This window comes from Staurois parvus, unplaced genomic scaffold (assembly GCF_062004578.1).
Source record: "Staurois parvus isolate SC_StPar_1 unplaced genomic scaffold, SC_StPar_1.0 ptg000182l, whole genome shotgun sequence".
NCBI classification, from domain to species: domain Eukaryota; kingdom Metazoa; phylum Chordata; class Amphibia; order Anura; family Ranidae; genus Staurois; species Staurois parvus.
Window position 1 is genome coordinate 2378005 of NW_028317978.1, and position 18451 is coordinate 2396455.

The 18451-nt window shown below is 37.8% G+C and overlaps 1 protein-coding gene across 1 annotated transcript in view; it reads left to right on the forward strand.

Annotated features, from left to right (window-relative positions):
• Positions 1–18451, forward strand: part of LOC149462225 (PH and SEC7 domain-containing protein 1-like) — a 455877-nt gene that overhangs the window by 16133 nt on the left and 421293 nt on the right. The window lies entirely within an intron of this gene.

The window sequence follows — 18451 nt, forward strand, 5'->3', positions numbered from 1 at the left end:
AATATTATTACATTCTTTAACAAATATTGGTTATAGTTTTATTCAAAACACTTATTTTTACCCTTATTTACACACGTTTAGTCATACCACACCATTATCTCAGTGTAGCATACAGTAGCAAAGTTGGTCAAGAGTCTTCATGAACTTCAGAGCATTCAAATCATCCATTTCTGTTCTGTGGAACTCCTAAGTTCTGGTCTACACCACTGAATCATAAGAAAACCCCTGAAATAATGTACCAAAATGTTTAAAGATTTTTTGCAATCTTATATTGCTTCTGTTAGCACTAGCACAAACATGAGCTAAACATTTTAAAGAACAATTCCAGGTTTGGGTAATTTATACACAGTTACATTGGTCCAACTTGGACCAATATAACTATGTATATACCATACTTGGCTGATGCCCCTGGAAGCTGAAAATAATTAGACATCGTAACTTAAGTGATCTCCACTTGCTTCTGTGTCTCGCGCTGAGTGCCATTCAGAGAATGCTTTGTGTTTTCTGAATGAATGTAACACGTTCTCTAATTGCACAAGGCAAAGAGGCAGGGCAGTTGCACAATTTGTTGCATAGAAACTGACTTGTGAATTGTCTATGACAAACAACAGTGGTGCTAACCCTTCCCTACTCATTCAGAAAAAAGAAAAAGACATGGCTTGAGATATACACACATATTGTTATTTGCATCCCCATTAGTTAGATTTCCTCCTAACTTCTTGTCTCTGTGACAGTGGTCACAAAGATTTGAAGTTGACAAAAGGCCCTTCATCAATGGACACAGGTATGTCTTTCTCAGTATTTTATAGATGCCCAAATGTCAAATATGTATTTATCAGTATAAATAACACCAAAGCCCTAGATTTCTAGTTGCCTCCTGAATTTGATGGATGCACAATTAGGGTAATGAATTGGCAGCTATGAAAATAACATACCTGCATGTGTTTTAAAATGGGAACATTAGCACTTCTAAGTTCTGCAGCGGTTCTGATTTTAATGTCATTGCTAAATAAGTGCTAACGATTGTAGCACAGCAGAGAGAAGAGGCAGACAGATGTTATTTGGCTACACAATTGTGAAAAACAAAATATGTCAGTTTGGAGTGAAGCAGTTTAAAGCTTAATGCAAATATTTTTGCACACAAAATTAATATTCTGTATGCAATTGTGTTAATTCAATGTCATACCACACACTGTATTTAACATATTTAAAAGTGATACAGTCATTCAGTATAAGAGACAGTATTACACTTTATACATTTTACACAAGTTCCAGTATAATACAAGATATTTTTAGATAACAGTCTTTTATAAGCCCATGTATTTTTGGACTGCAATCCTAACCTGTGATTTATTTGTGCTAACAAACAGCACAAATCCATATATTTCCACTAGAGGGAGCTGTGAATACGAGGAAGCATTTTCTTGCACTAGACTTTGGCATCTTATAGAGTTACTTTATACTTCAATATTGACCATTAAATGTTATCTTTTTTTCTTGTAAAGTCAGCAGAGGATGTGGTACTTAAACAGGACTTGTGCTCTATCATTCCAATGCATGACTCTGCATTTGAGTGTCTTGTTATCTTCTTCGATAGCACTGAATTACTGTAGTGTTTTTGGGTAAACAACATGGATGATTTAATATCATACAAATGAGCTATTTATCCATTTTTTTTTTTTGCTGTTCACCTCATATGCTGCACGTTGACATCTATAATTTGCTAAAAGGTGATCGCCAATATAGGGTTAAATTGCTCAGAGGCAAGAAATGAAATATGGCCAAAAATGTACCCTTATTTAAAATTGATTAGATCTAGTGGGGTTCATGGAAGGCACATGACTTTGTTGTAGGGTTTTCAAAACCACTCTTTAATTTGTATAGCTATGTCTTATTGGGGGTATTATCAGGCCTTTAATATTAGGCCTGTAAATTGTCCTTAAATTTTCATTATGCAAACACATAAATAAATTGTCAGACTTAATGATTCTCTTAACTGTCCATTCCATTATAGATCTCTGACATCTAGGGGGCGTGTAAGCAGAGCCTGGATTAAGAGCATCATGGGTTTGGTGCTGAGGATTTTAGTGGGCTTTTAATGGAAATAAATAAAAGTAAGATGCAAACATTTTTTTTGTTAAAACAAATTAAATATTAAAGCAAATAAATAGGGGTGGGGGAGAGAGGGGGAGTGAAGGGGGGGGGAGGAGAGGAGTGAGAGAGAGTTCTGCTGCTTGCTTAGCAAGCTGTGGCGAATGATGTGTATGGCCAGATTTTGCCAAACAGTTAAGGGGCTTAAAGGGGAATCCGTACACAGGGGAATCCTTACAGGGGTTGTAAATAGTGAATACTTGTGAGCTATTATGAATGAGGCATTCAGTGGGTTATGAATATTTATCTACTAGTATAATGTGCTTGGTGCGCTGGCACTTACACAGACTCACTTACTAGTGTTTATTCAATAATAAAATTATATTTATAGTGCCGCGCTCCTATTTATATATATATATATATATATATATATATATATATATATATATATATAACTAAATCCAATCTACTCTCATTTTATTAAATACATATATTGATACTTAAATGAAATCCATAAATCACTAAAACTAGTGAATAAAAAATAAATTATAAATCACTGTGTTTATACAAGAAAACTTATTCCTGCGCCAAAACTTTCCAAATAACACTCTAAAAATGCTGCTGTGCCAATCGTGAAAACACAAACAATATAAATATAAATAAACAGCGCAAATTTAGATAATTAATCAATATAATAAATCTTATAAAATAGGTGCATAAATTATTCGTGTTTGCCCTTAATCTTAAACAAAAACACCCAAAAGTCCATGTGCTGAAAACATAATTAAATTGTTGAAATAAAAGTGCAAACTTCTTTTCTTCAAAAAATACTTTCACCTTCCACCCATGCACAAACCAACATCAAATACACTCACCAGAACTTGGTGAGTAAAAGACCTTTAAGGAATTTTTCGGGATCCTAATCCCTCTTTGGTGCCACGCTAGGGAAAATCTTCACCCTCCGAATAGACTCCACCATCCAACCAAAAGAAAAAAACTCCCATAGCATAATATTGTCACACAATAGTAACTTTTTCCAAATGGAGATTAAGGCCACTCACATGCTAAACACTTGCTAAAGGCATGTTTATTATGTATAAAAGGCTTCAGTTCCAGCAGATATACAAACTTTTCCTTCCAGGACTCTCACATCCACAGTGGAACAAAGACAGGACTCCTCTTAGACCAAACAGTGAACCAAGATGGCCACTGGAACGCACCGCTCAGCGTGCGTTCCACTCACCGGAAATGACGTCAGGCGCATGGAGTGTGGACCGGAAATGCGTCAACGCGTTTCGCCCCTCCCATAGGGCATTATCAAGACACCCATCTCCCGTCCTCACTCACTTAAATATCAATGGAATACCCTCCCCTCCGATTTAATTGGTCAGACCACCTCCCAGGATAATTTCAGAGGCTGCTCCTCCCACTCCAAGACGTGAGAGACCTTTACAAAAATGCTGATCCACATAGCCACATAATGAATTCTGACAATTAATATAAACAATTCCAATAAAAACAATATCTTTATAGTTTAATATAATTCATATTAAAAAATGTATATCTATCTAAAAACAGATTGCAAAATAAAAATAAAAAAATAAAAATAAAAATGAAATAAAATAAAAATAAAATTAAAATAAAAATAAAATAAAAATAAAAATAAAAATAAATATGAATAAAAATACAAATACAAATAAAATCAAAAAAATAATAAAAATAAATAATAAAAATAAATATAAAAATAAATATAAATAAATAAAAATGAAAAATAAATAAAAATAAAAAGTATAAAAAATATATGAAATATATAGCAGTCGTTAAACACTAAATCCTCTACTCTTACCAATCTGACAGGAAACAGTTGATATCTATATCTGAATTTAACCCCCTGGGAAACAAGGAACCCAATTTTAGGATCCATCTCGTTTCATTCTGTGAAATGAACTTGACCCTATCTCCTCCCCTCCATGATGCTAAAACTCGATCAATCCCACAGAATTTCAAACAAGATGGGTCCCTATTATGATACATTCTAAAATGGTGGGAAAGACTATGATGCTTATAACCTTTTTTAATATTTCTAATATGTTCCCCTAATCTCACTGACAGTTTTCTAGATGTTCTCCCTACGTATTGAAGATGACATGGACATTCTAACAAATAGGTGACAAACGAGCTATCACATGATATAAAGTTTTTTATCTTATAAGAGGAACCATTTGAACAAGAGTAAAACATATCGTACCTTCTGATATTATCTCCTTTCATTGTTTTACATACCAAACATCTTTTACATTTAAAAAACCCCACACTCTCAAGAAAAGTTGCCTTTTTCTTTGGAATATCTGGAACATTTTTTGCTAATTTTAATCTAAGTGTAGGTGGTTTTCTATAAACAAATGAAGGTTTCTTAGGTAATAGGTCATGAAGAACCTCATCCCTTTTTAAAATCTGCCAGTGTTTTCGTATTATATTTTCAAAAGCCTTATGCTGATTCGAATACCCAGTTACAAAGGATAATTCCCCTCTTCTATTTTCTTTCTTTATTTTATTTAACAAATCTTCTCTTCTGATTTTACTTACCTGGTTTACTGCACCTGTTAATATCTCCTCTTTATAACCTTTCTCCCTAAATCTCTCTAACAGAGTATCTGCTTGCTTATGAAAGATCTCCTTATCATCACAATTACGTTTCAGTCTTATCAATTGGCTTTTAGGGATGGATCTTAGCCAATTCCTATGGTGGCAACTATGTGTGGGGATGTATGCGTTTCTATCGACTTCTTTGAAATGAGTCTTAGTATAAAGCGAATCTCCTTGTTTGTAGATAGTTAGGTCCAAGAAATTAATCGCTTCTGTACTAATATAGTTTGTAAAGGATATATTATAAGGATTACACCCCATTTCATGAATGTAATCCTCCAGTTCTTCCTTTGTACCCTTCCAGATTATCACTATATCGTCTATAAATCTTTTATAGACCAATAACTTATGATTCTTCTTTTCAAAAATTGCTTTATCTTCCCACATACTCATAAAAAGATTAGCTACTGATGGAGCATACTTCGCTCCCATTGCCACCCCGGTGCATTGTCTATAATAACTATTCAAATGCCAAAAATAGTTATTCGACATGGCTAAATCCAGACATTCAAGAAGATATTTAATTTGTTCAGCTTTTAACCCTGATTTTTCCTTTAATGACCATTTTACCGCTCTTAAAGCATCAGCATGTTTAATATTTGTATATAATGCATTAACATCTACACTTGCCATAACACAATTACCTTCTATTCTTACTTGTTTTAAAACTGAAATTAAATCACCACTATCCTTCAAATACGATGGAAAAACCGAAACTATAGGCTGTAGGAATTTATCCACGTACTCCCCCAGCCTAGAGAAAAGTGAATCGATCCCATTTATTATGGGTCTTCCCGGTGGTTTCATTAAGTTCTTGTGAATCTTAGGTAATTGGTATATAACTGGAGTAACAGGTGCTTTCGGTACTAAATATTTTACCTCTCTCTTATTCAAAAAACCTTCTTTTTCACCTTTTTTCACTATTTTCACAAGTTTATTTTTATAACTTTTTATAGGGTTACCCTTTAGTAATTCATAAGTACTCCTATCACCCACCAATCTATTGAGTTCCTCATAGTAATCCTTCTTATTCAACACTACAACGCCTCCCCCTTTGTCCGCTGCTCTTATTACAATATCATTATTCTTCTCTAGTTGCTGGATACCTCTTACTAAATCATGCTTAGTTCTCTTTTTCTTTAGGGATAATAACTCCAAGTCATATTCCACCATCTTCTTAAATGCATCTATACAACAATTATTCCCCACCCTAGGGTTGAATACAGATTCATTTCTTAAATCAGTATGCTTATACGGACCTTCATTCTTCTCGTCAATTTTTTTCCCATCAATTATTTTCTTTTTTTCGTTATGGAAATCCTTTCCCATCTGATCTTTATTTTTACTCCAATATTTTTTTAAATTTAATTTTCTAATAAACTTTTGCAGGTCTATATAGGTCTCAACTTAATTTAATTTCCTATCTGGTGCAAATTTCAAGCCTAATGCTAAAACTTTTAATTCCTCCTAATCCCTATAATTCACATTGACCTTTTCCTTTTTCCTTTTACCTCCTCTACACCCTCTCTTTCTCTTTGTCCCCAATAAGGGTCCTGGTAATTTGGGTTCTGAAAGTTTTGAAAATTTGGAGGTGGTCTCCATCCCCCCTTCCCCCCTCTGGGTGGGTAATAAGGGCCCCCTCTTCCTCTCCAATTGAAATTTCCCCTTATATTTCCCCCTCTCCATGGGGGACCTCCAAATCCCCCCCATGGAAAAAACATACCCTCATTCTGATGACTATAAGGGGACCCCCCAAGTGGTCCAAATCTATTTTGAGTTGGTACTCTGTAATTTAATGGGGCACTTTCATCGTTCTTTTTATTGGGTGATGAATTTATATGATTGTTTTTAGAAGATCTCGCAACCGGGGTTTTGATCTTTAATACAGGAGGTCCCAAATCTAAATCCTGATCCTTAATATCCCCCTCATTAAGTTGAGACCTACCGTATTTATTCGAGTATAACGCGCACACGTGTATAATGCGCACCCATAATTTTCGATTAAAAATCGGTATAAAATTTTGTTTCACTTTTCCTCGGCTCAGACCAAGCATTGTAATTGACAAACGTTGTTGAACACGTGCGGCCATGATAAAAATCATTTATTGACAAGGTAAACACAATACCGAAATAAAATTACCGGTAACAATATTTATTTAAAATGCTTCAAAGTCAGATTCATCATCATCAGATACACTAAAGAGTTGTTCCCATTCTTCTAGAGTTAATTTATCATCAGTGTCCCAGTTGGCAGGAACATCTGTTTCTCCAGCTTCTTCGCTTTCTTCTGAGTCTGAATTCCACAGCAGGTCGTCTTCTGTGCCGTCCATTTTATTGCTGATGCCTGTCTTTAAAAAACTCTTGATGATCATTTCTTTTGGCATGTCTTCCCATGATGTTTTAATCCAAGATGTCACGAGAGATAGGCCAGGTTTCTTGAGGTTTCCTTTTGCAGTCAATTCTTTGTCTTCGGATTTCATCCAGGTAATCCACTTTTCCCTGACTCTGTCTTTGAAGGGTTTGTTTAAAACAACATCGAGTGGCTGAAGAATAGAGGTTAGTCCACCTGGAATCACAGCTTGAAATGTCTTTAGACTTTTCAGTTTGTCTTTCACAGTGTCTGTCAGGTGTGAGCGGAACTGGTCCCATACAAGCATGGATTTCTTCAGTAGTGCGCCTGGTCTAGTATTCCAAACTTTATTTAACCATAAAATGATGCCCTTCTCATCCATCCATCCTTTAGGATGACAATGGATCACGACACCTGGTGGAAATTTAACTCCTTTTGGAGTAGTCTTTCTTTTAAAAATCACCATTGGTTTAAGTTTAAAACCGTCTGCCATACAGGATAACGCAACCGTAAAATGAGTTTTCTCATGGCCTGTGGTTTTAATCTGGACTGTGTGCTTCCCTTTGCTGTCAATTGTCCTGTTGCCTGGTAGGTCAAAACACATGGGGGTCTCATCCATATTGCCTATCTGTGAAATTTCAAAATTAATCTGCTTGCGTTGGTTGATTATAAAGGTATGGAATGAAGTGATCTTCTCTGCTAAATCATTTGGCAGCTTCTGCGCTATCTTTGTTTTCTGGCGTATTACAAGTCCATGCCTTTTCATAAACTTTTGTGTCCATCCATTAGAGGCTTTGAAGGTTGAATCTTTGCAAAACTTTTGGGCTTGAAGTCTAATGTGGAGTGATGTGACAATGTACCCACTACTTCTTTGGTCAATGATCCATTCATAAAGTTCCTTCTCCATGTCTGGGTACATGGCTTGTCTCCCTCGTTGTGCTTTTTTGGTTTTATTCATATCTTTCAGGACGACTTTCTGTTTTCTCCATTCTCTAACATTCGTCTCTGGTACAGTGAATTCTCGGCTAGCTGCTCGATTTCTGTGAATTTCAGCATGACCAACAACTTTGAGCTTGAATGAAGCGTCATATGCAGAACGTTTTCTCTTGATTCCCTGAGTTGCCATCTAACGGGTACCAGTATATCAATAAATAATATGAAGAACACTACACTGAATATGATTATAAAATGAAGAACACAGCAAAACAGCAATGCTTACCGTAACGTGTGGGCGAGGAAAGGAAATGAAGAAGCGACCATACGAAATGAAGAGGCACAGGGGACGTTTTTTCTTCTTCTTTCTTTCTACAGTGAGCGCATGCGCCCTCAATGGACCGGCCGCCACTGCGTCACCCCACCAGTGCATCTCGCCAGTTCGGGCCGCCCACTGTACGCGACAAGGGGACGTAGAAAAAAAAAACGATCCCCTGTTGTCGCCGCCCCTTAAAGGGGCGGGGCCGGCACAGGGGACGTTTTTTTTTTCTTCGCGTACAGTGAGCGCCTGCGCCCTCAATGGATCGGCCGCCACTGCGTCACCCCACACCAACCCTCGTTTATAACGCGCACCCAAACTTTGATTTCTTTTTTTGGTTTAAAATTTTGCGCGTTATACTCGAATAAATACGGTATATAGACCTGCAAAAGTTTATTAGAAAATTAAATTTAAAAAAATATTGGAGTAAAAATAAAGATCAGATGGGAAAGGATTTCCATAACGAAAAAAAGAAAATAATTGATGGGAAAAAAATTGACGAGAAGAATGAAGGTCCGTATAGGCATACTGATTTAAGAAATAAATCTGTATTCAACCCTAGGGTGGGGAATAATTGTTGTATAGATGCATTTAAGAAGATGGTGGAATATGACTTGGAGTTATTATCCCTTCCGAATAAGAGAACTAAGCATGATTTAGTAAGAGGTATCCAGCAACTAGAGAAGAATAATGATATTGTAATTAGAGATGAGCGAATCGAACCAGGCAAAGTGGAATTCAATACGAATTTCAGGAAAAATTCGATTTGCGTCGAATCCGAATATTTGCCTACTTCGGGTGCGCGAATCGGATTTTTCCCGATCAGCCGGCAAAAGTGTCCCTGCAGAGAGCTCCGCTATTTCTGACAGTTCTCTGACAGTTCCTTCACATGTACAGCGGTTGAAACATTGTATCTATTTGTTTCCATTTAGGATACAGATGTTTTTATTCGGAAACAGATGTTTCAACCGCTGTACATGTGAAGGAGCTGTCAGAGAACTGTCAGAAATAGAGGAACTCTGCAGATACACTTTTTGCCGGTTTGGAATTATTCTTATTTTCATCCTACTTCTTCTTCTTCTTCCTCTTCATCCTCATCCTTTTCTTCTTCTTCTGAGGATGAGGATGAAGAAGAAGAAGAAGAAGAAGAAGTAGGATGAAAATAAGAATAATTCCAAGCCGGCAAAAAGTGTATCTGCAGAGCTCCTCTATTCTGCAGATACACTTAGAGGAGCTCTGCAGATACACTTTTTGCCGGCTTGGAATTATTCTTATTTTCATCCTACTTCTTCTTCTTCATCCTCAGAAGAAGAAGAAGAGGATGAGGATGAAGAAGAAGAAGTAGGATGAAAATAAGAATAATTCCAAGCCGGCAAAAAGTGTATCTGCAGAGCTCCCCTAAGTGTATCTGCAGAATAGAGGAGCTCTGCAGATACACTTTTTGCCGGCTTGGAATTCTTCTTATTTTCATCCTACTTCTTCTTCTTCTTCATCCTCATCCTCTTCTTCTTCTTCTGAGGATGAGGATGAAGAAGAAGAAGTAGGATGAAAATAAGAATAATTCCAAGCCGGCAAAAAGTGTATCTGCAGAGCTCCTCTATTCTGCAGATACACTTAGAGGAGCTCTGCAGATACACTTTTTGCCGGCTTGGAATTATTCTTATTTTCATCCTACTTCTTCTTCTTCTTCTTCATCCTCATCCTCAGAAGAAGAAGAAGAGGATGAGGATGAAGAAGAAGAAGAAGTAGGATGAAAATAAGAATAATTCCAAGCCGGCAAAAAGTGTATCTGCAGAGCTCCGCTAAGTGTATCTGCAGAGCTCCGCTATTTCTGACAGTTCTGTGACATTCACTCCATACAGCGGTTGAAACATTGTATCTATTTGTTTCCATTTATGGAAACAAATAGATACAATGTTTCAACCGCTGTATGGAGTGAATGTTGTTGAAACCGCTGTATGGAGTGAATGTCACAGAACTGTCAGAAATAGGCTATTTCTGACAGTTCTGTGACATTCACTCCATACAGCGGTTTCAACCGCTGTATGGAGTGGATGTCACAGAACTGTCAGAAATAGCCTATTTCTGACAGTTCTGTGACATTCACTCCATACAGCGGTTGAAACATTGTATCTATTTGTTTCCATAAATGGAACCATTTATGGAAACAAATAGATACAATGTTTCAACCGCTGTATGGAGGGAATGTCACAGAACTGTCAGAAATAGGCTATTTCTGACAGTTCTGTGACATTCCCTCCATACAGCGGTTGAAACATTGTATCTATTTGTTTCCATAAATGGAACCATTTATGGAAACAAATAGATACAATGTTTCAACCGCTGTATGGAGGGAATGTCACAGAACTGTCAGAAATAGGCTATTTCTGACAGTTCTGTGACATTCACTCCATACAGCGGTTGAAACATTGTATCTATTTGTTTCCATAAATGGAACCATTTATGGAAACAAATAGATACAATGTTTCAACCGCTGTATGGAGGGAATGTCACAGAACTGTCAGAAATAGCCTATTTCTGACAGTTCTGTGATATTCCCTCCATACAGCGGTTGAAACCGCTGTATGGAGTGAATGTCACAGAACTGTCAGAAATAGGCTATTTCTGACAGTTGTGTGACATTCACTCCATACAGCGGTTGAAACATTGTATCTATTTGTTTCCATAAATGGAACCATTTATGGAAACAAATAGATACAATGTTTCAACCGCTGTATGGAGGGAATGTCACAGAACTGTCAGAAATAGCAGAGCTCTGCAGATACACTTAGCGGAGCTCTGCAGATACACTTTTTGCCGGCTTTGAATTCTTCTTATTTTCATCCTACTTCTTCTTCTTCTTCATCCTCATCCTCAGAAGAAGAAGAAGAGGATGAGGATGAAGAAGAAGAAGAAGAAGAAGTAGGATGAAAATAAGAAGAATTCCAAGCCGGCAAAAAGTGTATCTGCAGAGCTCCGCTAAGTGTATCTGCAGAGCTCCGCTAAGAAATAGCGGAGCTCTGCAGATACACTTTTTGCCGGCTTGGAATTCTCCTTCTTCTCATCTTTCTTCTTCTTCTCATCCTTCTTCTTCTTCTCATCCTTCTTCTTCTTCTCATCCTTCTCCTTCTTCTCATCCTTCTCCTCCTTCTCATCCTTCTTCTTCTTCTCATCCTTCTCCTTCTTCTCATCCTTCTTCTTCTCATCCTTCTCCTTCTTCTCATCCTTCTTCTCATCCTTCTCCTTCTTCTCATCCTTCTCCTTCTTCTCATCCTTCTCCTTCTTCTCATCCTTCTCCTTCTCCTTCTTCTCATCCTTCTCCTTCTCCTTCTTCTCATCCTTCTCCTTCTTCTCATCCTTCTCCTTCTCCTTCTTCTCATCCTTCTCCTTCTTCTCATCCTTCTTCTCATCCTTCTTCTCATCCTTCTCCTTCTTCTCATCCTTCTCCTTCTTCTCAGCCTTCTCCTTCTTCTCATCCTTCTTCTCATCCTTCTCCTTCTTCTCATCCTTCTTCTCATCCTTCTCCTTCTTCTCATCCTTCTCCTTCTCCTTCTTCTCATCCTTCTCCTTCTTCTCATCCTTCTCCTTCTCCTTCTTCTCATCCTTCTCCTTCTTCTCATCCTTCTCCTTCTCCTTCTTCTCATCCTTCTCCTTCTCCTTCTTCTCATCCTTCTCCTTCTTCTCATCCTTCTTCTCATCCTTCTCCTTCTTCTCATCCTTCTTCTCATCCTTCTCCTTCTTCTCATTCTTCTTCTCATCCTTCTCCTTCTTCTCATCCTTCTCCTTCTCCTTCTTCTCATCCTTCTCCTTCTCCTTCTTCTCATCCTTCTCCTTCTCCTTCTTCTCATCCTTCTCCTTCTTCTCATCCTTCTCCTTCTTCTCATCCTTCTCCTTCTTCTCATCCTTCTCCTTCTCCTTCTTCTCATCCTTCTTCTCATCCTTCTCCTTCTCCTTCTTCTCATCCTTCTCCTTCTCCTTCTTCTCATCCTTCTCCTTCTCCTTCTCCTTCCTCATCTCCAAGGGCATTTAAATTAAAGGTACAGTGTTCTGCACTAATTTAAAGGCTCTCTGAAGCCTAGAAACCCTTTTTATAAGTTAACTTCATAGCGAATAAATTCGCATCGAATAGAATTTCTTCCTGAAATTCGGCGAATCGGCTGAATCGAATTTTTGAATAATTCGCTCATCTCTAATTGTAATAAGAGCAGCGGACAAAGGGGGAGGCGTTGTAGTGTTGAATAAGAAGGATTACTATGAGGAACTCAATAGATTGGTGGGTGATAGGAGTACTTATGAATTACTAAAGGGTAACCCTATAAAAAGTTATAAAAATAAACTTGTGAAAAAAGGTGAAAAAGAAGGTTTTTTGAATAAGAGAGAGGTAAAATATTTAGTACCGAAAGCACCTGTTACTCCAGTTATATACCAATTACCTAAGATTCCCAAGAACTTAATGAAACCACCGGGAAGACCCATAATAAATGGGATCGATTCACTTTTCTCTAGGCTGGGGGAGTATGTGGATAAATTCCTACAGCCTATAGTTTCGGTTTTTCCATCGTATTTGAAGGATAGTGGTGATTTAATTTCAGTTTTAAAACAAGTAAGAATAGAAGGTAATTGTGTTATGGCAAGTGTAGATGTTAATGCATTATATACAAATATTAGACATGCTGATGCTTTAAGAGCGGTAAAATGGTCATTAAAGAAAAAATCAGGGTTAAAAGCTGAACAAATTAAATATCTTCTTGAATGTCTGGATTTAGCAATGTCGAATAACTATTTTTGGCATTTGAATAGTTATTATAGACAGTGCACCGGGGTGGCAATGGGAGCGAAGTATGCTCCATCAGTAGCTAATCTTTTTATGAGTATGTGGGAAGATAAAGCAATTTTTGAAAAGAAGAATCATAAGTTATTGCTCTATAAAAGATTTATAGACGATATAGTGATAATCTGGAAGGGTACAAAGGAAGAACTGGAGGATTACATTCATGAAATGGGGTGTAATCCTTATAATATATCCTTTACAAACTATATTAGTACAGAAGCGATTAATTTCTTGAACCTAACTATCTACAAACAAGGAGATTCGCTTTATACTAAGACTCATTTCAAAGAAGTCGATAGAAACGCATACATCCCCACACATAGTTGCCACCATAGGAATTGGCTAAGATCCATCCCTAAAAGCCAATTGATAAGACTGAAACGTAATTGTGATGATAAGGAGATCTTTCATAAGCAAGCAGATACTCTGTTAGAGAGATTTAGGGAAAAAGGTTATAAAGAGGAGATATTAACAGGTGCAGTAAACCAGGTAAGTAAAATCAGAAGAGAAGATTTGTTAAATAAAATAAAGAAAGAAAATAGAAGAGGGGAATTATCCTTTGTAACTGGGTATTCGAATCAGCATAAGGCTTTTGAAAATATAATACGAAAACACTGGCAGATTTTAAAAAGGGATGAGGTTCTTCATGACCTATTACCTAAGAAACCTTCATTTGTTTATAGAAAATCACCTACACTTAGATTAAAATTAGCAAAAAATGTTCCAGATATTCCAAAGAAAAAGGCGACTTTTCTTGAGAGTGTGGGGTTTTTTAAATGTAAAAGATGTTTGGTATGTAAAACAATGAAAGGAGATAATATCAGAAGGTACGATATGTTTTACTCTTGTTCAAATGGTTCCTCTTATAAGATAAAAAACTTTATATCATGTGATAGCTCGTTTGTCACCTATTTGTTAGAATGTCCATGTCATCTTCAATACGTAGGGAGAACATCTAGAAAACTGTCAGTGAGATTAGGGGAACATATTAGAAATATTAAAAAAGGTTATAAGCATCATAGTCTTTCCCACCATTTTAGAATGTATCATAATAGGGACCCATCTTGTTTGAAATTCTGTGGGATTGATCGAGTTTTAGCATCATGGAGGGGAGGAGATAGGGTCAAGTTCATTTCACAGAATGAAACGAGATGGATCCTAAAATTGGGTTCCTTGTTTCCCAGGGGGTTAAATTCAGATATAGATATCAACTGTTTCCTGTCAGATTGGTAAGAGTAGAGGATTTAGTGTTTAAAGACTGCTATATATTTCATATATTTTTTATACTTTTTATTTTTATGTATTTTTCATTTTTATTTATTTATATTTATTTTTATATTTATTTTTATTTATTTTTATTTTTATTATTTTTTTGATTTTTTTTGTATTTGTATTTTTATTTATATTTATTTTTATTTTATTTTTATTATTATTTTTATTTTAGTTTTATTTTTATTTTATTTTTATTTTCATTTTATTTCATTTTTATTTTTTTATTTTTATTTTTATTTTTATTTTGCAATCTGTTTTTAGATAGATATACATTTTTTAATATGAATTATATTAAACTATAAAGATATTGTTTTTATTGGAATTGTTTATATTAATTGTCAGAATTCATTATGTGGCTATGTGGATCGGCATTTTTGTAAAGGTCTCTCACGTCTTGGAGTGGGAGGAGCAGCCTCTGAAATTATCCTGGGAGGTGGTCTGACCAATTAAATCGGAGGGGAGGGTATTCCATTGATATTTAAGTGAGTGAGGACGGGAGATGGGTGTCTTGATAATGCCCTATGGGAGGGGCGAAACGCGTTGACGCATTTCCGGTCCACACTCCATGCGCCTGACGTCATTTCCGGTGAGTGGAACGCACGCTGAGCGGTGCATTCCAGCGGCCATCTTGGTTCACTGTTTGGTCTAAGAGGAGTCCTGTCTTTGTTCCACTGTGGATGTGAGAGTCCTGGAAGGAAAAGTTTGTATATCTGCTGGAACTGAAGCCTATTATACATAATAAACATGCCTTTAGCAAGTGTTTAACATGTGAGTGGCCTTAATCTCCATTTGGAAAAAGTTACTATTGTGTGACAATATTATGCTATGTGAGTTTTTTCTTTTGGTTGGATGGTGGAGTCTATTCGGAGGGTGAAGATTTTCCCTAGCGTGGCACCAAAGAGGGTTTAGGATCCCTAAAAATTCCTTAAAGGTCTTTTACTCACCAAGTTCTGGTGAGTGTATTCGATGTTGGTTTGTGCACGGGTGGAAGGTGAAAGTATTTTTTGAAGAAAAGAAGTTTGCACTTTTATTTCAACAATTTAATTATGTTTTCAGCACATGGACTTTTGGGTGTTTTTGTTTAAGATTATAAAATGATTGGATCCAATCATTTTCCCCCTGATGAAGTCACGTGACCCTGTGACGCAACGCGTAGGGGAGGGGCTCTGACGTCACGACGTTGCATCGGAGAGGCTCGGCGATTCCAGCGCAGACAGAGGCAGACAGGGAGGTAGAGGCAGAGGCAGAGTATTGCTCACTCACTACTGACCGTTTTAACTTATGCTGTCCTGGATCACCAAAGAACCATATACCGCTGTGTATTACCGCTACTGGCAGTAATAATATTCCTCTATTCAAAAGGATAAGGCACCATGGTCTTGTTTCTTCTTTTCTTCATTTGACCCACATTCCCCACACTGGTGAAAGGAGGATATGAGAAGGAGGTGACCCCAGGAGGGGAATTAGGAGATTCCTACAGAGCTGGTCTTAACACCCATCTATGAGCAGCTGTACAAGGAGAAAGAGGAGATCATAGGAGGATCACAATAGATCTACACCCACCTCTTGGAACATCTTATACATGAGCAATATCCCACCAATCCTGGAAGGATTAAAAGTCTATTTGCCTGAATTTATTCAGGCAAATATTAAGGTGAGCGCATAGGGAGACCACAAGGCACCTGGCGAGAGGGAATAAGGAACTCACCTGCACATTGCACTTATTTCAAAAGACTTTATTCATTCATGTACTATATTGATTGCACTTGCACATTTATATATGTTTTTGCACAAATATTGATGGATTGATTTGAGTGGCACTAAGTATTTATATACACCCCACTTTTATCTATTTATAAGTCACATTCAATTAAGGTCTTTTATTGATTGATATCAGCTATATTAATTAAGGTTTTTGATTTATTTATAATTATTCATTTTTATTGATTCACAGGTCACAGTGATTTATAATTTATTTTTTATTCACTAGTTTTAGTGATTTATGGATTTCATTTAAGTATCAATAGATGTATTTAATAAAATGAGAGTAGATTGGATTTAGTTATATATATATATAAATAGGAGCGCGGCACTATAAATATAATTTTAATCCTTACAGGGGAATCTGTGCCTAGTTGCTATGTACATGCCACATATACCATAGTCCTTGTACCCACCCCCCCCCCTAAAAAATAATGCTCCTATTTACTGTAACAAAAATGACAGCCTCACAGACGCATATAACCCTCCGAATAAATAATAAACATTCCATTACATATGCTTTTGTGCACACAAAGGATGTCATTTGGTTTGGCTGAATGTACCGTAAGGAAATACTGTTGAGTCAATGAACACCTTGGTCAAGACTATGGACAACATAATGTATAGAGTGTAGGGGTTAGGAGTAAGTAACCCCTGAGTGCAGCAGTCAGGATGAACTTTCTGTTCAAATTAGAGCCCCCCTTACATCACAGTCCTCAGCAATTCCCTATAGGTCAGGGTTCCCAGAGTCCCTCCTTACATTAGAGTCCCCAGTGTTCCCCCTTACATCAGAGTGCCCCTTTACAGAAGAGTTCCCTTTTACATCAAAGTCCACAGAGTTGCCCCTTAAATCAGACTGTCCTCCTGCATTTCTCCAGTGTTTCTCCTTAAGTCCAGAGATTTTCTCTTTACACTGTAAGGGGGAACTCTGCAGACTCTGATATAAAGGGGAACACTGGGGGCTCTGATGTAAGGGGAGTCCTTAGAACCTTGATTTATGGGAGAATGCTGGGGTTTCTCAGAACTCCGCTTACATCAGAGTCTCCAGAGTTCTCCTTTACATCAGAGTCCGCGGAGTTCCTCTTTACACTGTAAAGGGCATCTCTGCAGACTCTGTTGTAAGGGGGAACTCTGGGGATTGTGATATAAAGGAAGTTCTGAGAACTCTGATTTAAGGGGCAATGATGTGGACCCTGGTGTAAAAGGGAACTCTGTAAGGGAGTCTCTGGTCACCAGAGCTCCCCCGTGCATCAGTTCCCAGAGTCCCCCTTACTTCAGAGACTGCAGAGATCCCCCTTAGATCAGGGTTCTTAGAGTTCCCCCTTAAATCAATGTCTGCAGAGATCTCTCTTAGTGTGGATTCACACATGTGCGGTGCTGATTGAAACTCAGGTTTCACAGCTAATTGACACAGTAGTTGTTCAGCGGTTCAGGTAAGGATTACGTCAGGTTTAGGAGAGGTTTAGATCAGGTTCAGGTCAGGATTTTATCCTGTTCACAACTGATGACATGTGGGGTTTAGAAACGTTTCCCATAGGAGTCGATAGCCTGTAAACCGCACCTGAATCAGACCACACTGCTCAGAAATTGGACATGACACTTTTAGAATCCGCACTGCTGGTGCACCGGACATATGTGAACAAGCAGCATAGGAAGCAATGTTATTTCACGTCATGTGGATTGGATGTGCTTCAGACCTCATTCAATCTGCATATATATGAACCAACACTTTTATTGCCATTCCTCAGTCCCCCATAGTCTAGGGAACTACAAGTCCCAGCACAGCAGGGCCATGAGGAATGGCAGCCTGCTATGCTGGGACTTATAGTACCCTCTCGTGAGGATTCCTCAGTCCCCCACAGTCTAGGGCACTGCAAATGCCTCAATAGTGGGCTGCCATCAGTCCCCCAGACCCATAGCATGAGGAGACCGTAGTAGAAGCCTGCAACTCCCACATTCTCACTCTTTGGTTGCCATACATTGCACCCCTCCCAAATTTTTCCTTACATCAGTGTCCTCCTGGTGGGTTCCCCTCCAGAGTCTGGGCAGCATGTCTCACTGCAGGGCCTTCAAAATGGAGGCGGAGCAAGTCTGGACAGGAGGAGGAAGTTACATCCTCCTCCTCTGATGCGGGGCCTGTGCAAATGCTTCATTGGTTGATAGAATGCTAGGTGGTCCTAGTAACCAACAATTTTGACAGGGCAGGCAGCGGGCGGGATCCCAGTGTAGACTGCCAAGACACGGGAAG